The sequence below is a fragment of the Urtica dioica genome, chromosome 3, assembly GCF_054948205.1.
Source record: "Urtica dioica subsp. dioica isolate 48M chromosome 3, U.dioica_male_clone48M_v1_H2, whole genome shotgun sequence".
In the NCBI taxonomy this organism is placed as follows: Eukaryota; Viridiplantae; Streptophyta; class Magnoliopsida; order Rosales; family Urticaceae; genus Urtica; species Urtica dioica.
Genome location: NC_142758.1, coordinates 23,034,820 through 23,052,318, shown reverse-complemented (window position 1 = coordinate 23,052,318; position 17,499 = coordinate 23,034,820). Strand labels below are relative to the sequence as shown.

The following is a 17,499-nucleotide window of genomic DNA, read 5'->3' as shown; positions in this document are numbered from 1 at the left end:
CAGCCAACACGTGGACACGGTACTCGACTTGAGGAGTGAACTCAACTCGAGGAGTCATGTAGAGTCGGCACGAGGAGTAGTTAGCCGACTAGTGGACTCGGTACTCGACTCGAAGAGTGAACTCAACTCGAGGAGTCGTGTAGAGTCGGCACGAGGAGTAGCTAGTCTACTCGTGGACTCGATACTCGAGTCATGGAGTGAACTCAACTCGAGGAGTCATGTGCGTAGTGACAACACGAGGAGCCATCAGTCGACTCGTGGACTCGGACTTCAACTCAAGGAGCGACCTCGACTCGAGGAGTCATGTGGAGTCGGCACGAGGAGTTGTCAGCCAGCGCATGGACTCGGTACTCGACTCGAGGAGTGAACTCAACTCCAGGAGTCAGGGGGAGTCGGCACGAGCTATAGTTAGTCGACTCGTGGACTCGGTACTCGACTCGAGCAGTGAACTCAACTCGAGGAGTTATGTGGAGTCGGCACGAGGAGTAGTTAGTCGACTCGTGGACTCGGTACTCGACTCGAGGAGTGAACTCAACTCGAAGAGTTATGTGGAGTCGGCACGAGGAGTAGTTAGTCGACTCGTGGACTCGGTACTCGACCCGAGGAGTCATGTGGAGTCGGCACGAGGAGTAGTTAGCCGACTCGTGGACTCGGTACTCGACTCAAGGAGTGAACTCAACTCGAGGAGTCAACTCAACTCGAGAAGTCATGTAGAGTCAGTACGAGGAGTAGTTAGTCGACTCGTGGACTCGGTACTCAACCCGAGGAGTGAACTCAACTCGAGGAGTCATGTAGAGTCGGCACGAGGAGTAGTTAGTCAACTCATGGACTCGTTACTCGACTCGAGGAGTGAACTCAACTCGAGGAGTCGTGTGTGTAGAGTCAACACGAGGAGCCATCAGTCGACTCGTGGACTCGGACTTCAACTCGAGGAGCGACCTCAACTCGAGGAGTCATGTGGAGTCGACACGAGGACTTGTCAGCCAGCTCATGGACTCGGTACTCGAATCGAGGAGTGAAGTCAACTCGAGGAGTTATGGGTAGATTGTCTCTCTTTGGGACCTCCGGCCTAACCATCGGCCCCCTGAGACTTTGTTATACTTTTATTACTTTTTTTTTGTTTTTGAGTTGTTGAGTTGTTTTAATTGAGTATTGCTCCCCGTTAGCCCCCCGAGTTTCTTGCGTTTGTGAGACCAAAAGCAGGAAACTCTCGTGTAGGGGATGTACAATAATATGTCACCATGTGTAGAATAACTCTTTATTGCAAAAACGGGGTCGTTACAGGTTGCCATGGCACTTGGCCTTCTTTGAAAAAGAAAATCATATGTTTGAAATAAAGTGAGCATAAAGTCGAGCGAGTTCGGGTGTGAGTTTAGCGGCGAAAGCTGCGCCAATCGTGGCTGCAAATGGCGAGTGCTTGTTTTTTAGTAGGTGTTTCCTCCCTGTTGACGAGTCGGGCGCTCAGCCGGGGTTGTCACCTCGCTAGTGGGTGCGACGAATTCTTTGAGGTCCCCGCCGCGAATCAGGGAATCAATTCGCTTCCTAAGTTGGTAGCATTCAGTTGTTGCATGCCCGTGGTCATGGTGATATTCGCACTGTTTGCTCTTGTCTTGCGTTGCAGGGTCCTTCTTCATCGGAGGTGGGGATCCCAGCTTCTCTCTGTGTAAGCTCAGGATCCTGTCGGGTGTTGCGTTGAGAGGGACGAAGGATTGCTTAGGGGCCGGAGAAGGATGGTCATTAGGGACTTGACCATATCTACGCCTCTTCCTTTGCGAGCCGGGACCGGTGGCCGGTGCTACGAGTGTGGCGGCGCGCTTTTTGTTGGATGTGCGGTCAGCAACGTTGGGTGATTGGTGTCCCAAGGCAGCCTCTCTCGCGGTCTCGCGTCGGGCGTTGAGTTTCTCTTTCAAGTCGCATCCATGAGATTCCCTTCGGGAATTGAGGTGTTCTCTCAAGTCTCCATTGGTCGGCCCTATCACCCTTGGCAAGGATATGTCGTTCAAGCGGTGTCCTTGACGGGTGCCACGACCTTCGGTGTCGTCGCCCATCGGGGGTTTTGGACGCAAATAGTGAGCTCGGAGCATCCCTTTCGGGACCTTGAGATTGAGCGTCGTCGGGGAATTTGCGATCTTCGACGGCTCGATGTGGTCTCTCGAGGGTGTCCCCTCGAGGGCGTATGTGCGCGCTCACTCTCGTGAGTAGCGTGTGTTGTTGCACGAAAATGAACAACTATTTAAAACCTCGGGCGGTTCGATCCAAGGTCGGACCAAGTGATCGCACCCGGGCCAAGAGTGTGAACTCGATAGTCTCGAGCTAGGTTTTCTTCGATCAACCCGCCTCTCGGGAGAGGTAGGGGGTGAGGAGGAGAAGTGACCGTGCCTTGGTTGTCGGCTGCCTATGTACCCGTGTGTGGGATCAGGTCAGAACGTAGTTCAACCGTGTGAGACGCAGTATGAGGCGCAAAACCTTGGTGGAGAGGCGTGCTCAACGAAGGAGACGAGGCGCGGAGGAGTCCTGGGCGACGTCTCAGAACTTCGGAGATCGCGTATGCGAGAGAGAATGTGTGTTATCTCTCTTTTGGAGACGTGGAAGACTCTAAGTCAAGAGTTCCTTGTTGTGGTGGAGATTCCGGACGCGTAGGCGATTCCTAGTTGGAAATGCAGGACGCGTAGGCGATTTCTTGTCAGAAATGGTGGAGGCGTCTAGGGTGCTAGACGCGTAGGCCATTTTTAGTCGAAAATCGTTAGAGCACTCGTGGGCTCAAGATTAATCGTTCCATCAAGAGAGGCGGCACTCGGGAGTCCCCGGAAAGCGCTTCAGAATATCTGAGAACGAGAAATCCAGGAGAATCTGCTTCAGGCCAAGGATGGCATCCATAGAAGCAGATAGAAGTCTCAAGTTCCTTGAGAATGAATGGGATGGCCTTCCCCTCAATGAGAGGGGTATTTATAGGTGTTTGAGGGCCTTAGAAGGTCCCTTTTTCGTCCATGTGGGACTAGGGGAGCGCGCGCCGTCAATTGGAGGCGCACGGCGCGCGCGACGCACAAAGCGCGGCGCACGACGCGTGGCGCGCGGCGCAGGGGGCGCGGCGCGCAGGTCACCGGGCGCGGCGCGGGATGCGCGGCGCGCGACCGGCGCGCTGCTTGCTGTGCTGGTCGGCCGGCGCGACGTGCTGCGCGCGCGGTTTCCCCGAGGGGTGCGCGGTGCATGGGCCGTCTTGTCGGACTCTTGTGTGGTCCTTAGGGGTCTTAGATACCATGCTTGCCACGCGGAACATAAAGGTCTCTACTCGACGAGAGTGGCTCGACTCGAGGAGCGCAGCTTGACTCGAGGAGGCTGACTCAAGGCTCGACTCGAGGAGACTGACTCAAGGCTCAACTCGAGAAGCGAAGCTCGACTCGAGGAGACTGAATGAAGTCTCAACTCGAGGAGCGAGGCTCAACTCGGGGAGCCGACTGAACTCTCGACTCGAGGGGCTAGGCTCGACTCAAGGAGTCAAGAGTTTGGGCGAGGGCTTGAAGACTTGCCGCTCTTCTCTGATGATTACTCACGATATGGGTTTGTCTATTTGCTCAAACACAAATCCGAGACCTTTAACGTATTTAAGGTCTTTAGGGCTTTAGTGGAAAAGCAAACTGGCAAAGTGATCAAAACCCTTCGATCTGATCGAGGCGGTGAGTATATGTCTGGAGAGTTCGATGACTTTCTTAAAGAAGAAGGTATCGCTTCTCAGCTTACCGCACCTGGTGTTGTCAATGGTGCCCACAAGAAGAGTAGTAGTGTCTATTTATGTACATTTGATGTCATATAGTCTTACGAAGACTCTTGCTTGTAATTGCTTATTCATTAATAAAAAGTTGAAACGTTCATTCAATCTTTCTTTGTTTGAAACTTTATGATAAAACCCTAGTCTTTTAGTCCATAAACAAACTTAACAACTTACGAAGAGACAAATGTAGATTTGCATGAACAAACTTTTCGTAGTTTGCTTAAAACGATATATTTGCAATCTTAGGGTCAAAGGACTATTGACCTCAGTATGGTTGTTAGAAGAATCTATGATGTCTGGTTATGAGGCATTGAGAGTTGGGGACTCTATAGTTCTTCTAGGTATCTTCCGAAGGTACTGAATTGACCAGTGCACTTCTAGAGACAATATAAGAACAAACCATTTAACCTCTTATGTCTCGAAGTCACTATGTATGAATTGCATCATGCTTACCTTAATCCTGAAATGAGACATGCCATTTCACACCGTAGTATTCTCATTTGAGAAAGTCAGAGTTCGGACTCACTATGTCATTCCGAACAGGGCCTATTGGTGAAATACTAAGTTGTGAGTATGTCATGAGTAACTTTGTGAAGTTCTCATAGATATGGAATTCATGTACAAGATTGCTGAAATGCAATGTATGTCACCTCATGCTTTGTTCCTTGGAGTGTGAATAAATGAACTGGCCAGTGTCCAAATTGAGTCCTGACTCTTTTGGATGAAACAATGTGACTTGTTAGCTCCTCGTCAATACATTGTTTCTAACTTATTCACAAGCGACAAAGGAGTTGAGGAAATAACAGCTAGAAGGGTAAAATGGTAATTTAGTAAATCCCGACTAGCTGATGACATTCATGAAGGGTAAACATAGATAATATTCAGTGGATCCGCTCATCATAATTAGGTCGAATTCTTGAGTAGAAAATAAATTCATTTGAACCGAGAGATTTTCAGTGTCAGCTCTTTAGTGGAGTCAGTTGGCATTAAGCTAAACTTGGAAAAGGTTTGTGAACTTTTGAGTCCAAGTGTTTAGCTAAAGCTTTGTTCATTAGGGTCCATGAGGTCACTGTCACGAATCACATCGATAGGAATAGTTAAACTGGAAGCTAAGTCAAAACAAGAACGAAAATTGTCGAAAGGGTATTTTTGTCTTTTGAGACATAAGGATGAAATGGATGTCAATAAATTTTGACAAGTTCATTTGATGACTTAATGTCACTCGGCCATAATATGATTAACTGGGCCTTGTGAGTTAATTTCATTTCATAAGAATTTTATTGAAAATTCTTAGTGGGCCTTTCACATGTTGTCATGAACAAATGAAGAAGCTTCTAGAAGCTCCTTCTAGATGTGAAATGGGCGCCCAAATACCCAAGGGAAAGAGAAATTATTTTGTGCATAAATGTATCAAGATACTTGCCAAAAGAAAAAGAGGAAACAAATTTCCTCTATGAGGAAAGCATAAGTTCGGCCAACACAAGGGAAAGAGAGAGACAAACTAAATGAGGAAACAAATCCAAGGCTTATTGAAGCACATGTTGGACGTGCAAAGCAAGGGAAAAGAGGAAATAAGATTTCCTCATAAAGGCTTGGAAAATAAGAGGAAACTACTTCTTTCCAAGGCCAACCTGATTAGTGCACGAAAGTGTACTATTTTCGTGTTTAATTGTTAATATTTATTCAAACTAATTTAAGTTTATGTGAATATTCTCTTGATATTATTAATTAAGAGTATAATTAGAGAATACTCGTTTTTGTTAAGTCTACAAATATTTAATTGATATATTTCATTCTGTAGATTTAAATGGAGAAAACGAAGATGCAAAATCCCGCAAGTCAACTCACGCACATTTGTTCTCCACATTCAGCAGCAATGGTCTTCACGTGCATGGATTTCCATTATCGTGGAAAGTATTTTCCCAAGAAATCAAGTCTGACATTTGCCTAATGCAAGTACGTAAAATGGGATATATACTTCATCAATGCAACCACTCGTCCATTGCCATGTGTAAATAACTTCCAAAGCAACCAATTCGTGCATGACACATGGCGAAGATGACCAAAGAATTTCTCTTCAGCGTTGGCGTTCAGAATCAGCTCAAATAATATCGTTCAATTCTGGAAATCTTTATTTATGTGTGTAATATTTAGTTTCCATTTTATTTTAGTTTCCCTTTATTTTGCCACCTCTAAAACACTATAAATAAGAGGCTTTGGCTTAGTTTTTGGACACCATATATTTTATTCCGAAAATTAGTTAATTATTATCATTTTATTCTCTCATATTTTCTCTAGAATTTTGTGAGAATGAGTTGTGTTCTTGGCTAAATTTCTAGCAAGGCTAAGGGTGATCTCAATTGTGTAAGTTTACCTAACCGATTATGGTTGCACTTGTTGTGCTTCAATGTTTAATTTATTTATGAATCAAACTCTTTGCTCCTCTCATAAAATTATACTCTTTCATCTTTCATATGAATTTAGTCATGCTTAATTTATGTGATTTTTAAAGAGTATCAATTTCTTATAACACTTATTTTGTAGCTTTTTCTTTTATTACAATTCTGTCGATTCGATATATTGTAAGTTTAGGGATTGCCTATGAAATTTGTGAAAAGAATATTATTGTGTTAGACTAATTCTTTACTGCGTTATAATCACTTTGATATATCGTCGTTTTGGTTTAGTCAACGAGATTTTATTCACGGTTTTAATTGAAAGAGTTTGTTCTTAAATTAATACATGAGTTTTTTGGTTGATCTTAACGTTGATTTTCCGATTACTTGTTTGGGATGTGAAACTTGTAATTGAGTTATAAGTGTGGAACCGTATTGGTAATTGGTAAACGGAGCAATTGAGTAACCCGACGCCTTGTGTTTTCCTCTCATTGATTTTATAAACCTTTTAATCTCTAAAACAATCTTTTTCATTTTATATTTCATCTACCACTTGACGTTTGGTTTTAGCTTTCATTTTCAGTTTTAGCCTCCTCGTGGATACGACTCCGCTTTCTTTGTGCTACCAACGACCGCTTAGCGATTGCACAATTTGGGCGTGATCAAATTTTGGCGCCGTTGCCGGGGAGGCGCGACGATTGAATTCTTGAATTAAACGACAAGAGGTAGGTATTTCCTTTCATTGTTTTTTTTTCTTCGCAAAAAAAAAAATAAATTGCCTTGCACGTTTTGTTTTTTTTTCCTTTCCAGATTTTAGCATATTACTATAGAATAGTTTGATTTCATTGCGGTTAAATTTTTCTGACGTTGATAGTTATATCTTAGGTTTATATTCTACGTTTTTTCTTCTTAATTAAAATAGTTATAGATAGTGATCTTTTCTTTTATTTCTTTTTTCCCTTTTAGTTTTATTCTTAGAATCTTCCTCTTATTTTAGTTAGATTTAGTTTTACTAATTTTTGTAATTTCTTTTTGACTCCTTTTACTAGGTTTAAAAAAAAAATAAAAAAAAATAGAAAAAAACACTAAAAATTGACGGGTATATGCGTAGTGTGTGGTGGAAAATATTGAGTCTTGTTCTGTCTAGAAAGACTGGTTGTTAAATAAGGTTTGCTTTGCAATCTCCTCCAAGCTAGCCTGGGAACCTCGGGGAGTTCTGTCTAGAAAGGCTTGGGTCTAAAGTGGGATCATAGTAACCTTTCCAGTTGGCCTGGGAACATTCTTAGTACCCATTCATACTACTACATATTTATCCTCAAACAAAAAAAAAAAAAAAAAAAAAAAAGAGAAGTGAATGAGCCAATTTAGAGACGAACTAGGTCGTTTTGCCAAGAAACCCAACGAAGACCTTGACCATATTCAAGAAACACCTAAGTCTCTGTATCTCTCGTCAACTTCCACTTCTTCTTCTTCCCATCCATCTTCTCCAATCTCATTGCCAAACAATTTCTTCAACCCAATGGCACACATAGAGGACAATCATGTCAAAACCCTTAACGAGTACTTGCATCCGGCGCGAACTGCAGTCCCATCATGCATCATCTTCAATCCTAACGCGCCAAATCACGAGTTCAAGCCTGGCATGATCCAACTTCTGCCAACCTTTCATGGGCTAGAAAACGAGAATCCATATGTGCATGTTCGAGAATTCGAGGAGGCAGTGGCAACTTTCTATAGCCGCCCAGATGTCGCTAGCATCATGAGGTTGAAATTCTTCCCATTTTCCCTCAAGGACAAAGCGAAGAGCTGGTTATACTCTCTAAGACCAAAGTCTATTGGAACATGGGAGGAGATGACTACGTTGTTTTTCAACAAGTTTTTCCCCAACCATAAGACTAACGGTCTAAAGCGACAGATCTCAATGTTTAACCAGAAAGCCGGTGAATCACTTCGCCAGGCTTGGGATAGATTTAAAGATCTGTTGAATATGTGCCCACACCATGGCTTTGAGAGTTGGCGCCTCGTGAGTTACTTCTATGATGGTCTTACTGGTGATGAACGCAAGTCAATCCAGTCTATGTGCAATGGACAATTCTTGAACAAAGATCCCGATGAAGCGATTGAGTACCTCAATGAGCTAGCTGAAATGACTGACGCTTGGACCGAGCCAAATCCCACTGAAAGCACTAATAGGTCCCGACCAGTTGGAGTATACCAATTAAAGGAGGAGGACAACCTTAAAGCCCAAGTTGAGAATTTGACTAGGCAATTGGAGGTCCTCAAGTCCCAAAATGGTAGAGGAATCCATTCGGTCGCACAAGCTGAAGTCCAAAATGCATGCTTTGTCTGTGGAGGCGTGGATCACCAACCTCAGGATTGTGCATCATATGCTGAAATGAGAGGGGTGTACGAGGAGCAATGTAATGCCCTTGGGAATTACAATAAACCTTATTCAACCTACTCTGAATCTTACAATCCTGGATGGAGGAACCACCCAAATTTCAGTTGGAGGAACAATAACAATGCGCCATCACACGGAAACCAGTGGAAGCCCGACCAACAACAACAGCCATCATCACGAGTGTACTCAGCACCTCAACAAGCGCAAGCACCACGAAGGCCCATCGAAGACACCTTGCACGCATTTATAGAGGCTCAAGGGAAAACAAACCAAAGGTTTGAGGCAATGATCACACAAGTGATGGAAGAGAACAAGGAGATCAAAAGCCAGGTCACCAACTTGATAAATACTTTGTCTGTTTCGGAGCGTGGCAAGCTTCCTTCACAAACACAGTCAACCTCGAAGGGTATTCATTTGGCACAAACCTCGGACTCCAAGGTCAAGGAGGTGAATGCCATCACTACTCGAGCTGGTACTGTAGTCGAGCCTCAACCAACAAAATCCACTACTTTCAAAAAGGACAATGGCTCAGAAAAGGAACCCGCAACGATTCAAGTGCAAGCCCCATTTCCACAAGCTCTAAAATCTCAAGGGAAAGCACTAGAGAATCAAGGTGAGATCCTCGAACATCTGCGACAAGTGAAGGTCAATCTTCCTCTGTTGGATGTGATCAAGCAAGTTCCGGCTTATGCCAAAGTACTCAAGGATCTATGCACCGTCAAGCGGAGACACCATGTCAAGAAGACTGTGTTCTTAACAGAGCAAGTTAGTGCGGTAATTGAGCAGAAAACACCGCCGAATTACAAAGATCCTGGTTGTCCCACAATCTCATGCTACATTGGGACACAACTTTTTGGCCAAGCACTACTAGACCTTGGCGCAAGTGTGAATCTCATGCCATACTCGATTTACTTGCGTCTCGGACTTGGGGATATCAAACCTACTTCTGTAGTGCTCCAACTGGCTGATAGATCAGTGAAGAAGCCTCGGGGTATAATAGAGGATGTCTTGGTTCAAATTGATAAATTTTACTACCCCGTGGATTTTCTGATCTTGGATACGCATTCTGTGGTTGACGCCGAGTCAAAAATTCCAATCATCTTGGGAAGGCCTTTTCTTGCAACAGCAAATGCCCTAATCAATTGTAGAAATGGCCTCATGAAGATGACTTTTGGAAACATGACCATGGAGGTTAACATCTTCAACATTTCAAAGCAACCACGTGATGAAGACGAGTCTGCCCACACCTACATGATAGACACACTCGTCGAAGAAACCAATCTTCTCCATGATTTCGAGTTTTTCGATCAAGAGGAGACACACAATGTTTCGGCGACAGTTGAAGACTCGCAAGATCGAAAAGCTAAGTTTTGGCAACCACGCTTTGAAGAGCTACCACAAGAAAGAACAAAGCCAAAACCGTCAAATGAAGAGACCCCAAAACTCGAACTCGCTCAACTTCCCGAGGGTCTTAAACATGCATTTTTGGGAGTCGATGATACCTTCCCTGTTATCATATCGTCTAAACTCAATGCTTCACAAGAGAAACATTTGATTGACACGTTACGTGAGCATAAAGAGGCGTTGGGTTGGACGATCGCTGATATCAAAGGTATCAACCCTTTAATTTGCTCCCATCACATTCATCTCGAAGAAGGGGCTATACCAAGACAAGACCCACAACGAAGACTGAATCCCACAATGAAAGAGGTTGTCAAGAAAGAAGTCTTGAAGTTGTTGGATGCTGGTATCATATACCCAGTCTCGGATAGCAAATGGGTTAGCCCAACACAAGTAGTCCCCAAGAAATCAGGAGTCACAGTTGTTGAGAATGAAAAGGGGGCCCTTGTTCCAACAAAGGTCGTGACGGGTTGGCGTATGTGCATTGACTATCGAAAACTTAACGCTGCTACCCGCAAGGACCACTTTCCACTTCCATTCATCGATCAGATTCTAGAGCGAGTCGCAGGTCATCCTTTCTATTGCTTTCTCGATGGTTATTCAGGCTACTATCAGATAGAGATTGCTTTAGAAGACCAGGATAAGACCACATTTACATGTCCTTTTGGAACATTTGCTTTTCGGCGTATGCCGTTTGGCCTCTGCAATGCCCCTGCCACATTTCAAAGGTGCATGATGAGTATGTTCAGCGACATGATCGAAAAATGTATGGAAGTATTCATGGATGATCTAACCGTCTTTGGAGATTCATTCGATGCATGCATATCCAACCTACGAGCTGTTCTTCAAAGGTGCATCGAGAAAGGTCTTGTGCTCAACTGGGAAAAGTGTCATTTCATGGTTTCATCTGGCATTGTTCTGGGGCACATTGTTTCTGAACGAGGAATTGAGGTTGATCAATCAAAAATTGAGCTCATTTCAAAGTTGCCGCCCCCAAAGACTGTGAAGGACATTCGTTCTTTTCTTGGGCATGCCGGATTCTATCGGAGGTTCATACAAAATTTTTCAACTATATCTCGACCACTATGCAACCTCTTAGAAAAGGAAGCCACGTTTGATTGGACACAACAATGTGAGGACGCATTTCGTACTCTCGTCGCCAAGCTGACTTCTGCCCCCATCATTCAGCCACCTGATTGGAACTTACCATTTGAGATTATGTGTGACGCAAGTAATTTTGCATTGGGGGCCGTTCTAGGTCAAAGGAGGGACGGCAAGCCCTTTGTAGTGTACTATGCAAGCAAGACACTCAATAGTGCCCAAATGAACTACACTACCACTGAAAAAGAATTGCTTGTTGTGGTGTTCGCACTTGAAAAGTTCCGTGCTTACTTGATTGGTTCACCTATCACGATTTTCACAGATCATGCAGCCCTTAAGTACCTTCTTTCCAAAAAGGATGCTAAGGCGCGTCTTATTAGGTGGATCCTTCTGTTGCAGGAATTTGATATAACGATCAAGGACAAGAAATGAGTTGAGAATGTTGTGGCGGACCATTTGTCTCGGCTTGAGTTTAACCACTCCCCCGAGGGTCCAGCCATCAATGACAACTTCCCTGATGAACACCTCTTCTCTGTCACCAAAATGCCATGGTATGCTCATATTGTTAACTATTTGGTGACAAATGAAATCCCATCTGATTGGAGTGCACAAGATAAACGCAAGTTTCTGGTTGAAGTTCGGAAGTTCTACTATGATGATCCATATCTCTACAAGTATTGTCCCGACCAGATCATGAGACGATGCATTCCAGATGATGAGATGTCCAGTGTCCTAAACTTTTGCCATAATGAAGCTTGTGGTGGTCATTTTTCTATGAAGAAGACTGCCGCGAAAGTCTTACAGTGTGGTCTTTATTGGCCTACTTTGTTCAAGGACACCGATCGTTATTGCCGTTCATGTGAGAGATGTCAGAAGTTGGGAGCCCTTTCTCGTCGTCACATGATGCCCTTGACCCCAATTCTTGTCATAGAAGTATTTGATTGTTGGGGTATAGACTTCATGGGGCCATTCCCACCATCTTCTGACTACCTCTACATTCTGCTTGCTGTTGACTACGTCTCAAAATGGGTGGAAGCCGTACCGTGTCGTACCAATGATAACGCACCAGTCATAAAGTTCTTAAAAGAAAATGTGTTATCAAGGTTTGGTACCCCTCGTGCAATCATCAGTGATCAAGGTACTCATTTTTGCAACCGATCTTTCAAGGCATTGATGCAAAAGTATGGGGTAATCCATAAGGTTTCAACGGCCTACCACCCACAGACAAACGGACAAGCTGAACTTGCTAATAGGGAGACAGATCTTGGAAAAGACGGTCAACCCGGATCGCAAAGATTGGTCTTTACGACTGACTGATGCACTCTGGGCATATCGCACCGCTTACAAATCCCCCCTCGGGATGTCTCCCTATAGGCTAGTTTATGGAAAGGCTTGTCATCTACCTGTCGAGTTGGAACACAAAGCATATTGGGCCACCAAAGCCCTGAACTTTGATATTGGTGCAGCAAGCATAAACAGAAAGCTCCAATTGGTTGAATTAGAGGAGCTACGAAATGATGCGTACGACAACTCAAGGATCTACAAGGCACGAATGAAGGCGGCCCATGATAAACAAATATTGAGAAAGAATTTTGAGCCGAATCAGCGAGTTCATCTTTATGACTCTCGTCTGCATCTCCACCCTGGGAAGTTGAGGTCCCGGTGGACTGGCCCATATGTAGTTCAAAGAGTATTTCCCCACGGTGCAGTTGAAATTCAAGATCCAAGTGATGGGAGAACATTCAAAGTCAATGGCCAGCGATTGAAGCACTATATTGAGCGGTTGCCCGAGCCTGAAGAGATCACTCTAATGGCTCCGGTATACCCGTCCGAGTAGTCTTCTTGTACCTCATTGTATCCTTTTGTATTATAATTTTCTTTTCTTTTTATTATTATTTCTCTCTTTTCAGTTATTATTTTGCGCATTCTCAGATACTCACACACATGATGAGCTGTTTCTAGTGTTGGTCGCTGCACAGGTGTACTCTGATCCTTACTCTTTTCATTTTCTATCTTTTGTGACATTGAGGACACTGTCTGATTTTGGTTGGGGGTGGTTGCTAACTCATTCATGCTTAGAGCTAGTCTTTTGCATTCATGCTTGGATATAGTCTCCGTTTGTGAAAATGTTTATGATTTTGCCTGAATATGAGATTAATTAGGTTATTTTGCATCAACTTTTGCTATCTTCATTATTAGGAAATGACTTTCAGAGTTTGTGTGTGTGTTCGTACTAAACACTCGTGGTACCATGGTTTTTGATGCATTTTAGCCGAGATAAACCTTCATGTTTAGGCACAACATTTTCATGAGAGTATATGAGATGAGAAAACAGCTTGCGAACTTTCATTGATTATTTGAATTGGATTAGTCACTGCTTAGAGCTTCTCTACATGGTTGGTGGTTTGTTTGGATATTTTGTGAGACAATTCTTGATTAGACATGGATACTTGATTCTTAGAGCCAATTTTTCTTCGTTCTTCCTATCTCTTCCATTCTTCTTTCGTCATTCTCTATGTTCTTTCTCCACCCTCTACTCCGTATAAATCGTCTTCTTTTATTTTATATTTGTTTGTTTCAAAAAAAAAAAAAAAAAAAAAAAAAAAAAAAGAAGAAAAAAAAAAGAAAAAAGAAAAAAAAAAGAAGAAAAAAAAAGAAAAAAAGAAAAAAAAAATAATAAATAAAAAAGTGATGAATTATTCAGTCTTTCTTCTTCTTCTTTGTAATATATATATATATATATATATATATATATATATATATCTCTCTCTCTCTCTCTCTCTCTCTCTCTCTCTCTCTCTCTCTCTCTCTCTCTCTTTCTCTCTCTTATTTTCTTCATAATATCCATTCTTCTCATCTTCTTCATGTCCTCTTCTCTTCTTCTTATATTGGCTCTTAGATCTTTTGTACATATATCCATGTTTAGTCTCGAAGAAATCTCAATATTGGATTGGTGGTATGATTGGTGGAAGGCTCTTAGCGGTCGATTTTCCTATCTTGTGATCAATTTTAGTTTGCATGTCTGTCCTAAAAATAGCCTCTCCCATATTTTGAGTGTCATCTTTCATTTCCGACTTCACAAGAGAGAATCCTAGCCTACACATAAATAAAACAATCAATACCCGTGAGGATTAGTGAAGTCGAGGCCGACACTTGAGGGTTGTTCAAAGTTGTTTTGTATCAAGCATTGTGGTAACATGATTGGTTTGGGACGCACACATACACACACTCTGTAGTTATAGCCGAAATAATTTGGATAGCAGTTTTTGATGCTTAATAGTCTCTTCGGTTGAAATGTTTAGGCAACGTTGTAAATATTTTCTATGACATGATTATTCTTCGCTTGAATTGCTAGAGACTAGCAATAAGGTGGTTGGGGGTTGTGATTAGTGCACGAAAGTGTACTATTTTCGTGTTTAATTGTTAATATTTATTCAAACTAATTTAAGTTTATGTGAATATTCTCTTGATATTATTAATTAAGAGTATAATTAGAGAATACTCGTTTTTGTTAAGTCTACAAATATTTAATTGATATATTTCATTCTGTAGATTTAAATGGAGAAAACGAAGATGCAAAATCCCGCAAGTCAACTCACGCACATTTGTTCTCCACATTCAGCAGCAATGGTCTTCACGTGCATGGATTTCCATTATCGTGGAAAGTATTTTCCCAAGAAATCAAGTCTGACATTTGCCTAATGCAAGTACGTAAAATGGGATATATACTTCATCAATGCAACCACTCGTCCATTGCCATGTGTAAATAACTTCCAAAGCAACCAATTCGTGCATGACACATGGCGAAGATGACCAAAGAATTTCTCTTCAGCGTTGGCGTTCAGAATCAGCTCAAATAATATCGTTCAATTCTGGAAATCTTTATTTATGTGTGTAATATTTAGTTTCCATTTTATTTTAGTTTCCCTTTATTTTGCCACCTCTAAAACACTATAAATAAGAGGCTTTGGCTTAGTTTTTGGACACCATATATTTTATTCCGAAAATTAGTTAATTATTATCATTTTATTCTCTCATATTTTCTCTAGAATTTTGTGAGAATGAGTTGTGTTCTTGGCTAAGTTTCTAGCAAGGCTAAGGGTGATCTCAATTGTGTAAGTTTACCTAACCGATTATGGTTCCACTTGTTGTGCTTCAATGTTTAATTTATTTATGAATCAAACTCTTTGCTCCTCTCATAAAATTATACTCTTTCATTTTTCATATGAATTTAGTCATGCTTAATTTATGTGATTTTTAAAGAGTATCAATTTCTTATAACACTTATTTTGTAGCTTTTTCTTTTATTACAATTCTGTCGATTCGATATATTGTAAGTTTAGGGATTGCCTATGAAATTTGTGAAAAGAATATTATTGTGTTAGACTAATTCTTTACTGCGTTATAATCACTTTGATATATCGTCGTTTTGGTTTAGTCAACGAGATTTTATTCACGGTTTTAATTGAAAGAGTTTGTTCTTAAATTAATACATGAGTTTTTTGGTTGATCTTAACGTTGATTTTCCGATTACTTGTTTGGGATGTGAAACTTGTAATTGAGTTATAAGTGTGGAACCGTATTGGTAATTGGTAAACGGAGCAATTGAGTAACCCGACGCCTTGTGTTTTCCTCTCATTGATTTTATAAACCTTTTAATCTCTAAAACAATCTTTTTCATTTTATATTTCATCTACCACTTGACGTTTGGTTTTAGCTTTCATTTTCAGTTTTAGCCTCCTCGTGGATACGACTCCGCTTTCTTTGTGCTACCAACGACCGCTTAGCGATTGCACAATTTGGGCGTGATCACAACCCTTCTCCTATAAATAGGACCCTCATTCCTCTCATTCTATTCATTCCACATAAGTTAGAGATTGAGAGCTTCTCTCTCTAGAACTTGTGGTTGCCGAAAATCCTCTCTCTCTCTCTCTAGTTTATTTTCGATTATTTCTTGTCTTGTCACCTAGGTCCTCACTCGACCTAGTGTTTAGCTCTGCGACTTCGAGACTCGTTCTCAAGTCGTAGTGTTTAAAAGTGCCCACTCACTGATTCCTTCTTTTCGAGTGATTTAGTGATAGAAACTTTCGTGGTTGCTCGAGGTGCCGAGGAAAGAAAGAGAGACGTGCTGCGAGGGGAGACGAGCGTTGCAACTTTCCAAAAGCTTCTACAAGGTTCAAGCTTCAAGAAAGGTTAGTAACTTTAATAGCTCATATTAGTTTTTATTTACATGTACATGCTCTTGTCTAGGTTAGTAAAAACTAGTTTTACTTAAAAAGAAAATTTTTAAAATTCCGCCGCTTAACGAAGCGTTAAACTTTTTCTTAAACCCTAGATCGATTCCAACAAATGGTATCAGAGCTATGGTCAAAGGAATGCATGTGCATGTTTTTAAATTATGAGCTTGAAAATCGTTTTCGAAAGTTTACTAATTTTGTGACAAGTTAGAATTGTAATCTTAGATTTTTTTTAATTTATTGCTCATGCCTTTAAATTAAAAACCATGTTGATTTTCTATGAGTTTGGGATGATGTTAAAACACATTAGAATCAGTTCTAAAAGTTTTTAATTTTTTATATTGAAAAACGTGTTTTAAAGGTTTGAGATTTTTCGAGTAAATTTTGTGACTAGTTTTATTTTCTTGCTAGTTTCGTTTATTTACTTGAATCGTTTTATGCATGTTGATTATTTCTTTTATTCTATGTTATTACCTTGCTAATAAAACACAAATAAAAGCTTTAATAACCTTCATAAAACGTTCCGTTACACTCGATTCTTTTTCGCACCTAAAAGGACGAAGCTTTAATTTATTTCTTTTTCTTCGAGCTGGAATGTAAACCCGCATTAAAAGCGGCATAACTCTCTGCTCAGAAATCGAAATTTAATGATTCTTGAATCAAATTAAAGCTCTGTCTATCCTCTGTCCAATGCCATCGGTTTCGGCTCAAAAGGACATCGGAGCCGCCAGTTATGGCGATTTTACTCCGAGGTGCGCGGCTGTGCTGAAACTCCAGTTTTTTAGAATTCCGGATTTTCAACCCCACTACCATGAGTTATAGAACTCTAATGAGGAAATTTTCTTTAGCAAAATTGTTTTTTATAAGATTATAAACATGATGTGTAAGATAAAAATGTTTTGATTTTTGAAAGTTTAATTGAAATTGAATTTTTACAAAACTAGTTTGAATTTTGAAAAACCGTTTTCAATTTCAAACTTGAAAATTTTTGTCATCCAAATCAAATAAGTTTTCAAAATGTTTTCAAAACTATATCTATATCACATATGTTCAAAATCTATATGCTCTTGAAATTTTGAGTGGGAGGTCTCCTTGTAGACAAGCCGAAAAATAAAAAGATGTGTAATCTCAAACTTTCAAGTGTTCGAGTGAGTTGAAGTTCACACTTCCCTCACGCACTTTCCCGAAATAGAA

The 17,499-nt window shown here is 41.4% G+C and overlaps 1 non-coding gene and 1 pseudogene across 1 annotated transcript; one reads left to right on the top strand and one right to left on the bottom strand.

Annotated features, from left to right (window-relative positions):
- Nucleotides 1-8,065: 8,065 nt before the first annotated feature.
- LOC149402497 (small nucleolar RNA R71) lies at nucleotides 8,066-8,172 on the bottom strand. Its single transcript, XR_016296244.1, has one exon. It is a non-coding gene; the product is annotated as a small nucleolar RNA R71 (small nucleolar RNA).
- Nucleotides 8,087-12,905, top strand: LOC149402496 (uncharacterized; annotated as a pseudogene).
- Nucleotides 12,906-17,499: the final 4,594 nt, after the last annotated feature.